The sequence below is a fragment of the Chelonia mydas genome, chromosome 3, assembly GCF_015237465.2.
Source record: "Chelonia mydas isolate rCheMyd1 chromosome 3, rCheMyd1.pri.v2, whole genome shotgun sequence".
Classification (NCBI taxonomy): Eukaryota; Metazoa; Chordata; order Testudines; family Cheloniidae; genus Chelonia; species Chelonia mydas.
Genome location: NC_057851.1, coordinates 1,922,116 through 1,932,305, shown reverse-complemented (window position 1 = coordinate 1,932,305; position 10,190 = coordinate 1,922,116). Strand labels below are relative to the sequence as shown.

The following is a 10,190-nucleotide window of genomic DNA, read 5'->3' as shown; positions in this document are numbered from 1 at the left end:
ACCGCCCACTGCAATCCCCAGGGGAACCCTGTTACTGCCAAAGTCCTTCTCTCTCCCAGGGCCAAGCCGCAGGCTCCTCCGCCCATGAGACTGCTCGCCGCAGTCTGCAGGGGGACCCCATTACTGCACAGTCCTTCTCGCTGGTCACACACTCCCAGGGGTTAACCGCCCCCCGAAACCACTCCTCTCTGAGCCTTCAGCACGCCTGGTCCTCGTCAATCCCCCTTCGTTTTACTGCTCCCCCGTCATTTACTGCAGGAAGCGCCATCCACGGGGTGCAGTACATCCCACCTCTGCCACCAGTTGTCACGGAGTCCCTGGGCGATGCTCTGAAACTGCTCCCTACGAAGCCAGTCAGGACTCTGGGGAAGTCTCCTTTCTGTGAGCAGCCTCTCTGCAGGACACACAGCTCACACGGCTTCCACCTTCCTGGGTCTGACCTCGGAGCATTCAGCATCCTCTGCCCCTCCGTGCGCTTCCCCCAGCGAGTCCGCTCAGGCGGGGCTCCTGGGGAAGCCAGAGGGTCCTGCCCCCCAACTCCGCAGTCAGACGGGACTCTCAGCCAGCCAGTAACACAGAGGTTTATTAGACGACAGGAACATGGTCTAACACAGACCTTGTAGGTACAGCAAACAGGACCCCTCAGCTGGTCCATTTTGGGGGCCAGTGAGCCAGATAACGAGGTCTGCACTTCAGTCCATTTCCCCAGCCAGCCCCAAACTGAAACTCTCTCCAGCCCCTCCTCCTCTGGGCTTTGTCCCTTTCCCGGGCCAGGAGGGCACCTGATTCCTTTGTTCTCCAACCCTTTAGCTCTCACCTTGCAGTGGGGAAGGCCCAGGCTATCAGTTGCCAGGAAACAGGGTGTTGGCCATTCTCTGTGTCCAGATCCCTGCACACACCTGCCCTCTAGGGCTCTGCAATGATCATACAGCCTTATCCCACCCCCTAGAGACTTAAGAACTGCCTAGGGGAAACTGAGGCACCCCCACACTATTCAGAGGAAGCATTAAGAACAGTCCCACTTAGTCACAACCCGGGCTTTCTGGGGCACAGTGTAAATCACTCTGGGGGTGGCTGCCCGCTGGGCCAGGGTGAACAGAGAGGTCAGTGAAGGACGGAGGGGGGGGGAATGTCAGGGCCTAGGAGTGATCAGCCGAGGAGAAGGGGAATTGAATGCATCTGTGGGATCCCCTGCAGCACGTTGCTTGGGAGCTCGTGGCTCTCTGTGTGATCCTGAGAGAGTGGCCACATTCCTGCATCCACCAAGTCCCAGAGGCTGAATGGTGCCTTGTCTGGCGAGGAGGCGGCCAGCCCCGCTTGGCTCTGCAGCATTGTTCCTCCAGCAGTGCTGTCCGTCAGCCAGAATGGGCTGAGCCCTGGGCAGCCACATTTCCCAGGAGCCCTTGCAGCAGCCTGCGGACTAATTCAAACCACATGGGTTGGTTTCCCGTTTCCTCCGTGGGAAGTGCAGGGAATCTTTGTTATTGTTTATAATGGAGCCTTCAGGATGCAGCTTGGAACGTGGTGTGAGCAGAGCTGCACGAGGAAGCGGGGGGAGGAGACTGCACTGGGACCAGTTGCTGAGATCCCATTTCTGGGGGTGCTGCCTTTAGGCTCGAGAAGGCTGTCAGCGAGCTGGGGCTGTGCGGAGAAGCTCTGTCCTGTGCAGAGTGCTTGCAAGAGGATTAGCTGCCCCTGTGCATAACGCTGAAGGGACAGGTGGGGAGGTGCAGCGTGGCAAGTGGAAAGGTGACTGGGTGGGATCTAATTGCCCAGTCCAAGAGCCAAAGGAGAGCAGGAACTGGATCTTGTCCAGCTGTCACGGGAGAGAGACATAGGCCAGTGTGTTAGCACGCAGGACACTGAGCGGATGGGAGCAGCCCAGCCCAAAGGCAGCTTGACCTTATTCTCTCGCACCCGAAGCAGCTGTCCTGGCAAGGGTCTGGGCTGGAACTCGTAGGCAACAGAACTGCTCCGTCTCCTTCAGCTCATAAACTCTGTATGTTGCCTATTGTAGTGATGGAAACATTAGGCCCGTTTCCCTTGGACCAGTGCAGGATTGTCCCCTACAGTCTGTTCCCTCTGGCTTTATACGGTGTTAAATGTTCCCAGCAATGGGGTCTCACTCCTGCCTGGGACATGCCCCCCAGCTGGACCATCTACCCTGCCGCAAAGTTCTTAATCGTAATCAGTGTCCATGGTGCCAGGCACTGGCCAAACACAGAACAAAAAGATGGTCCCGGCCCCACGGAGCTCACAGTCTATCTAAGCCAAAAGCCAGCAGATGGATACAAGGAGGACTTGTGGCACCTTAGAGACTAACCAATTTATTTGAGCATGAGCTTTCGTGAGCTACAGCTCACTTCATCGGATTGCATCCGATGCACTTGCATCCGATGATGTGAGCTGTAGCTCACGAAAGCTCATGCTCAAATAAATTGGTTAGTCTCTAAGGTGCCACAAGTCCTCCTGTTCTTTTTGCGAATACAGACTAACGCGGCTGCTCCTCTGAAACCAGATGGATACAGTCAGACAGAGCGTGATCTTTAGAGTCTCTTCCAGATCCTAAAGGCAGCTGTTAAATAAGAGCAGACCTCACCACTCCCTGCTTAGCTTCCAAGCCCCCTCATTGCTGTTTAGATTAGCCTATTATTCCATTTCATCTGTGGTCCCTTGGCCAGCGTCTGGTCTGTTTGACAAGGTTCTTATCGAGACCAGTCCGAATTAGTATGGACAGGGAGGTTGCAGGATATTTCTTAACATCTCAATATGTTCTGCTTCTCCTCCTGTGCTTCCAAATTCTGTCAGATAAAGCCACGATATCTTGTCCAGGTTTGTTCTTTAAAATACCCTGCAGCTAGTTATCGCTCGTAATTCTGTTAGTGCTGGGATGCTGTGTGTCTTTACATACAGTTCTTTGTGTACCTGAGGCTGTTAGTACCATGCGGTGGTCATTTCCCGCATATCCCTCCTTTCTCTTTGGGAGGCCTGGTACCAGATTTGCTTTTATTCAGTCCGTCCGGATCTCCATGGCTCTTCAGAAACAGTTCTTAGTGCTTGTGGCGGTTAGTAGTGCCAGCGACTATTCCTTGACTGATTCGTAGGTATTCCTATTTTCCAGGCATTGCCTTAGCTGCTCCCCACAGCTAGTTGTCTTAAGGTCTGCGTTACTTCCTGATCGGCCAAAGGTTTCCCTTGGGTTTGTTGGAGATGGGTTTGGAAAAGCTGTTTGCTATCTCCCCTCCTGGCTTACAAAGGACTTTCTCTAGTGGTTCTTCATGCCTTGATGAATTCCTCTTAGCTGTGTCTGCACTACTGGGGCCCAGCTACAGCACTGCAGCAGTCGTGCAGCCACTTCCTGCGGTGATGGAAGGGGTCGTTCTGCTGAGGCAGTTAATCCACCTTCCCAAGAGGCAGTAACTAGGGCGAAGGAAGAATTCTTCCATAGACCTGGCTGCATCTACACCAGCTCAGCCTTGCTCAAGGTATGACATTTTTCACAGCCTTGAGCAGCGTAGCATTTTAAGTGTAGACCTGACCTAATTCCACGAATCCCTTTGGGCTAGCAGGAGCTAGCTCTTTTGCTGTGCTTTCCTTGACCCGGAAGCCCTCTCTGTGGTGTCTTGTCTGGTAACCTCCTCACCAGTTCCAGTCCAGGTTAACTTTTGAAACCTCAGATCTTGTTCTTTGGATTCTTCTGGTTTGGAGGAACTCTAGTCTGTTGCACCTTAATATAGAGTGTCCATAGTCCCCGCCCTCCTGCTGCCCATTCAGTTCTGCTCAATGCATTTCTTAATTCCTCTCACTTTGCTGTCCTGAAGTCAGATCCCCTCATGCTGCTGAGTTCTGGGAACCTGCTTCTGCCTGTGGAGAATTCAAGGAGCTTGTGGCATGTACCAGGCTTTTCCTAGTATTCTCATTCTCCATCATGCTCTCTATTGCCATGGGCTTCACTTAGGTGCCTCTTCACATCCTGGCCTGGGTCTGTTTCCCTACAGAGGTGCGGGTGGCACAGGCCCCTGGTGATAGTTTGACGTCCTTGAACATGACGGTGCTTCAAGAGGAGAATTCTCTAGATCGGGGTCTGCTGCCTTTCAGAAGCGGGGTGCCGAGTCGTCAGTTATTCACTCTAATGGAAGGGTTCGCGTGCCGGTCATACATTTTAACGTTTTTTAGAGGGTCTCTCTCTATAAGTCTATATATTATATAACTAAACTATTATGTAAGTATTATGTAAAGTAAACAAGGTTTTCAAAATGTTTAAGAAGCTTCATTTAAAATTAAATTAAAATGCTGATCTTACGCCACTGGCCCGCTCAGCCCGCTGCCAGCCTGGGGTTCCGTTCACCTAGGCCGGCAGCAGGCTGAGTGGGTCCTGCGGCCAGGACCCCGGCTGGCAAGGAGCCGGCAGCCAGAACCCCAGACCGGCAACGGGCTGAGTGGGGCTGGCAGCTGGGACCCCAGACCGGCAGCGGGCTGAGCGGCTCAGCCCTCTGCCGGTCTGGGGTTCCGTCCGCCGGCCCCTGCCAGCCAGGGTCCCGGCTGCCGGCCCCGCTCAGCCCGCTGCCGGTCTGGGATCCCGGCCCTGCCCACACAGAGTGGGTACCTACCTTCTCCCTGGTTCTAGCCCATTCTCTTCCTCTCTCTGCACTGAGCTGAGGGTGGGAGTGCACTGAGCACAGGGCTGGGGGTGAAGGAGCAGGCTGGGGGATGGGGTGTAGGGTCTGGCCAGGAGCTAGAATGAGGGAGAGAGCTCAGGGTTGGGGCAGGAGGTTTGGGTGTAGAGCGCTTACCTGAGCAGCTCCCATTTGGTGGGAGGGGTGCAGGTGGGAATGTGGGGGGCGGGGTGCAGGAGCTCCCATTTGGTGCTCAGGGTGGGGGTGGGAATGTGGGGGATGCCAGAGTCAGGGCATGGGGTGGGGGGGGCTGGGTATGTGTAGGGGGTGCAGGAGTCAGGGCAGGGGGCTGGGGGGGTGTGAGGAGGGTGCAGGAGTCAGGGCAGGGGGCTGGGAGGGCTGAGTATGTGGGGGTGTGCCGGAGTCAGGCTGGGGTTGTGGAGGGGTGCAGGAGTCAGGGAAGGAGGCTGGGGTTTGTGGGGGGTGGAGGGGTCAGGGCAGAGGGCTGGGGGTGTGGGCTAGGGTCGTGGGGGTGCTCCAGCCCCCTGCCCAGAGCGGCTCACAGCAGGGGGCTGGAGGGGATATACCCTGATTCCACCCCCCTTCCCCAAGGCCCTGTCCCCACCTCTTCTCCCCCTCCTCCCCTCCGCTTCTCCCCCTCCTCGGAAGGGCCACCAGCTGATGGGCAGCAGGGAGGGAGAGGAGGAGGGGCAGGAACGCAGCACGCTGGGGGAAGAGGTGGGGGAGCTTGCCTGCCCTGCAGCAGTAGCCGGCAGGACCAAGCTTCTTCACTTTGCCCCCATGGGCGAGGGCGGGGGGCGGGGAAGAGCGGGCCGGGGCAGGCAGGATTTTTAATGGCACGCTGCTGCCTGCTGGGGGGGCCGGCGGCTGGGACCTGGCAGGCAGCAGCGTGCCATTAAAAATCAGCTCGCATGCCGTCTTTGGCGCGCGTGCCATAGGTTGCCGACCCCTACTCTAGATAGTCCTGATTTTAGAGCTTCCTAGATCTTTCGGCCAGAGGCAACCATTGTGATCACCTGGTCTGATCTCCTGCATAGCACAGGCCAGGGACCAGCCCCAGAACAATTCCCAGAGCACATCAGCAAGCGCCCATTTAAACTGTAGTTATTGCTATGTATGTCACAGCTCTCCAGAGTGCTAGGTGCTGTCAGGGCCAGTAGGAAGCATGGTCCCTGCCCCACAATCCTAGGAGCAGGAGTAGCAAACAGTGTGGGTGTGAGGGCAGGGGAGGGTTGCAGCAGTGTCTTGGTTTCGGCCTGGTGGGGAGAAGGCTAATAATGAATGACTCTCCGTGTTGTAGGAGTGGGGTTTGGCTGTGGGGAGGATGGTGGTTTGATGGGCTGAAAGTCAGCAGGACATCCGTGGGAAGGAGAAGCCGATGAACAGGGTATCAAGGCTGGTGTCACTGGGAGAGGGGCCCTAGGGCCATGCTTTGAGAACCAGGCTGGGGTAGGGGCAGGTGGCTATGGAGCATCTTGCAGGGAGGCCAGGAAGGTTAAGCATGACCTGCAGGGGAGCTGAAGGTGGCTGCCCTATTGGGAAAGGCCTGCTCCGGCCTGCCCAGCACCCTTCCTGGGCTCCTCCCAGGGAAGATCTGCTAACCTCTCCACACAGATAACGGGGGGCTTTTCCCTAGTTCTGCACAGCAGCAATTCCTGCAGCCCAACCTCTGTGGCCTGTCCGTGGGTGGGAGGCGGCCGCGCCCCATCACACCTGTTTCCTGAGTTACATACAGTCTAATTTATCCCCTTGAGGGGGGCTCTCTCCTGGGGACCGACGGCACCGTTCCTGTGAGCAGGGACCATCCCCAGTGGCCCCATCTTGGGTGGAGCCTCGAGCTTCCCATCTCTGGGGGTGGTTTTATTAACGACCAAATCAGCAGGAAGAGCACTCAGGGCCCAGCATAACCCTGCTCCCCAGGCAGGGCTGATCACCGGGCATGTCCTCAGGACTGCTCACCCCCCCCGCCTCCCCTTTCCTCCCCCGAGCCAACAGATATGCCAGATTAAATACTGGGCCTGGCCTACGCTTACAGACGCGGTCACCTAGAGACGGCGCTCAGTGCTCTGCACCCTGAAGGCCGTGCTTAGGTCGACCTAGCCCCCAGGAGAGATGCAGCTGACTCGGTGGAAGAACTGCCCCCTCTCCAGGAGCTGGCTTAGCAATGGTGATGGACAGACCCCTTCCTGCAGAGCCCTGCCTGTGCCTCAGAAGAGTAGACATGGCCAGGGACAGAGAGGCACATGCTTGTCCTGGCTGGCCCACTCACCGGTGACAGGAAGGAGTCGCTCTTATCTCCTTCAGGGACTCTCCCGGCTCCAAATGCCTGGCACCGGCAGCATAGCAGTGGGCTGAGCTCCATGTGGGAGGATCAGCTGCAGGATCCCCAGCGGGTTGTGCAGCACCTGTGCGTAAGCCCTGGCACTTGGGCGTCGCAGCCCTGAGTGCACCTGTTGAGCCGTGTATCATCGGCTTGTCCAGGGAAAGTGCAGAGATGACCTGAAGTCAGTGGCTGCCTGCACCTGGTGCTAAGGGATGGCAGACGTCCTGTGCCCCAGGCGAGTGCTGGGTACTGTGCCGTGTTAGAGAGAGGTCACGACTTGGCATCCAGTTACTTGAGGGCATTGGGATTCCCAGAGCAAAGCCGAGTCCATTGGCCTGCACAGTGTCAGCAAACTGGGCAGTACAGGCCTGACAGGTTCCAGGCGTGGTCTCTTCTGTCATGGTCTGGGGGTGCAGTTCAGACCACGAAGGGATGGTGTCGCTGCTCCCCCAGGCTCCTCACAACACTTGGCTGCTGTAGCTCCCTGCGTGGGGATGCCAGCCTACCAGCCTGCAGGTCATGTACCGAGTGTGTGCGTGCTACACAGCCCTGAGCCAACCCAACCTGGCTGCCACCCCACACTGACTTCCACCAGCCTTGGGTACCACCGGCCAGCTGGCCCCTACAGACTCCCAGCCCTGAATGTCCCTAAAGCCCTGTGCCCTGCAGCGCCCAGCCCTCCCCTGCACACTCAGAGCATAGTACAGCTCCTTGCTCCTTTAGAGAGACCAAAGCAGAATACATCTTGTAACCCTAACCGGGGCGAATCCACCCTGCTCTTCACAAACCACCCGGAGCTGGTTTATTGTACAAATAAACAAATGATTCACAACATAGCCAGCAGGGTAAGGGATTTGGGGCATAAGGAATGGAGGCAGACAGTGACCAGCAAAACACAACCAACTACACATTCCAGTGACCTGGGCTTTGTTCAAGGTGGATTTCTTACCGACCTTTCTCCTTCCCAGCCATGCCTCGCTGGCTCTCCACAGACGTGCAAGGGGCTGGTTTCTTTTGGTGAAAGCTCTTGGCCTACGCAGGTGTCTCACTTGCATTCAGTTTGCAGAGACTTCATAGAATCATAGAATGTCAAGGTTAGAAGGGACCTCAGGAGGTCATGTAGTCCATTCAAAGCAGGACCAATCCCCAACTAAATCATCTCAGCCAGGGCTTTGTCAAGCCTGACTTTAAAAACCTCAAAGGAAGGAGATTCCACCACCTCCCTAGGTAACGCATTCCAGTGCTTCACCACCCTCCTAGTGAAATAGTGTTTCCTACTGTCCAACCTAGACCTCCCCCACTGCAACTTGAGACCATTACTCCTTGTTCTGTCATCTGCCACAACTGAGACCAGCCGAGCTCCATCCTCTTTGGAACCCCCCTTCTGGTAGTTGAAAGCATCTATCAAATCTCCCCTCACTCTTCTCTTTTGCAGACTAAATAACTCCAGTTCCCTCAGCCTCTGCTCATAAGTCATGTGCTCCAGCCCCCTAATCATTTTTGTTGCCCTCCGCTGGACGTTTTCCAATTTTTCCACATCCTTCTTGTAGTGTGGGGCCCAAAACTGGACACAGTACTCCAGATGAGGCCTCACCAATGCCGAATAGAGGGGAACGATCACATCCCTCGATCTGCTGGCAATGCCCCTACTTATACAGCCCAAAATGCCATTGGCCTTCTTGGTAACAAGGGCACACTGTTGACTCATATCCAGCTTCTCGTCCACTGTAACCCCTAAGTCCTTTTCTGCAGAACTGCTGCCGAGCCATTCGGTCCCTAGTCTGTAGCGGTGCATGGGATTCTACTGTCCTAAGTGCAGGACTCTGCACTTATCCTTGTTGAACCTCATCAGATTTCTTTTGGCCCAATCCTTTAATTTGTCTAGGGCCCTCTATATCCTATCCCTACCCTCCAGGGTATCTACCTCTCCTCCCAGTTTAGTGTCATCTGCAAATTTGCTGAGGGTGCAATCCACGCCATCCTCCAGATCATTAATGAAGATACTGAACAAAACCGGCCATAGGGCTGACCCTTGGGGCACTCCGCTTGATACTGGCTGCCAACTGGACATGGAGCCATTGATCACTACCCATTGAGCCCGATGATCTAGCCAGCTTTCTATCCACCTTACAGTCCATTCATCCAGCCCATACTTCTTTAACTTGCTGGCAAGAATACTGTGGGAGACCATATCAAATGCTTTGCTAAAGTCAAGGAATAACACGTCCACTACTTTCCTCTCATCCACAGAGCCAGTTATCTCATCATAGAAAGCAATTAGGTTAGTCAGGCATGACTTGCCCTTGGTGAATCCATGCTGACTGTTCCTGATCACTTTCCTCTCCCCGAAGTGCTTCAAAATTTATTCCTTGAGGACCTGCTCCATGATTTTTCCAGGGCCTGAGGTGAGGCTGACTGGCATGTAGTTCCCCTGATTCTCCTTCTTCCCTTTTTTAAAGATGGGCACTACTTCACCCCTGCTCCTCTGGCTTGAAGGACCCACCTTTCTCAGCTTGCCAGAGCCCTATTCCCTTGTGCCTGCCTAGTGCCAGGTGTCACAGATGGCAGCTGGTTTTGCCGATGTCTCCCAAAGGCCAATGACCTTGTTTCAAGAGGCCGGTTGTCTGGATGTTTTTCCCATCCCGTGCCTGGAAATGGGGCTTCCAGGTTGTGACTCCACCACACTTAATGGACATAGGAGACAGGTGGACAGTGGTGACGTTCCCTGCTGGTGGGGAAAGACCCGTTTCTCCTTTGCTAGGACACTCTGTGAAGCCCAGTGTCCATGAGTGCCCACAGTTCCTGATGGAGTGTCACAGCCATGCAGACATTTGGTTATGCTGTTAATCACTAGCGTGCCAGGCCTTCACTAAACACCTCACTCCATACACGGTTATAACCCAGAAATGTTGGACGCAATCAGGTGATCCAATTGCTTAGCACTTGATGTTCAGACCCCCTGTCTTTATAGCCCAGATAAAGTTTCTCTTCCCTGCTGGAAGCTTTCTCCTGCCCCACTTGGTAGCTTGAGGCTTCGTTTGCCTGACACATCAGTGGACCTGCATTGTCTCTGCTTGACCCTGGGCTGGGCGTAGAAGCAAAGACGCCTTCCTTTGTCTAGGGCAGACCTGTTTACCAACTCCCCTGACGTGCCTGGTTTAAACCCCCGTTAGTGTAATTCCAGTGTGTATCCATAACCCTTACTACACACTGCACGTACATCACGCAAG

The 10,190-nt window shown here is 55.2% G+C and overlaps 1 protein-coding gene across 6 annotated transcripts in view; it reads left to right on the top strand.

The window, feature by feature from the left end:
• The window catches only part of DNMT3A (DNA methyltransferase 3 alpha), a 266,976-nt gene that overhangs the window by 84,510 nt on the left and 172,276 nt on the right, over positions 1-10,190 (top strand). The gene's annotated exons all lie outside the window — the stretch shown is intronic.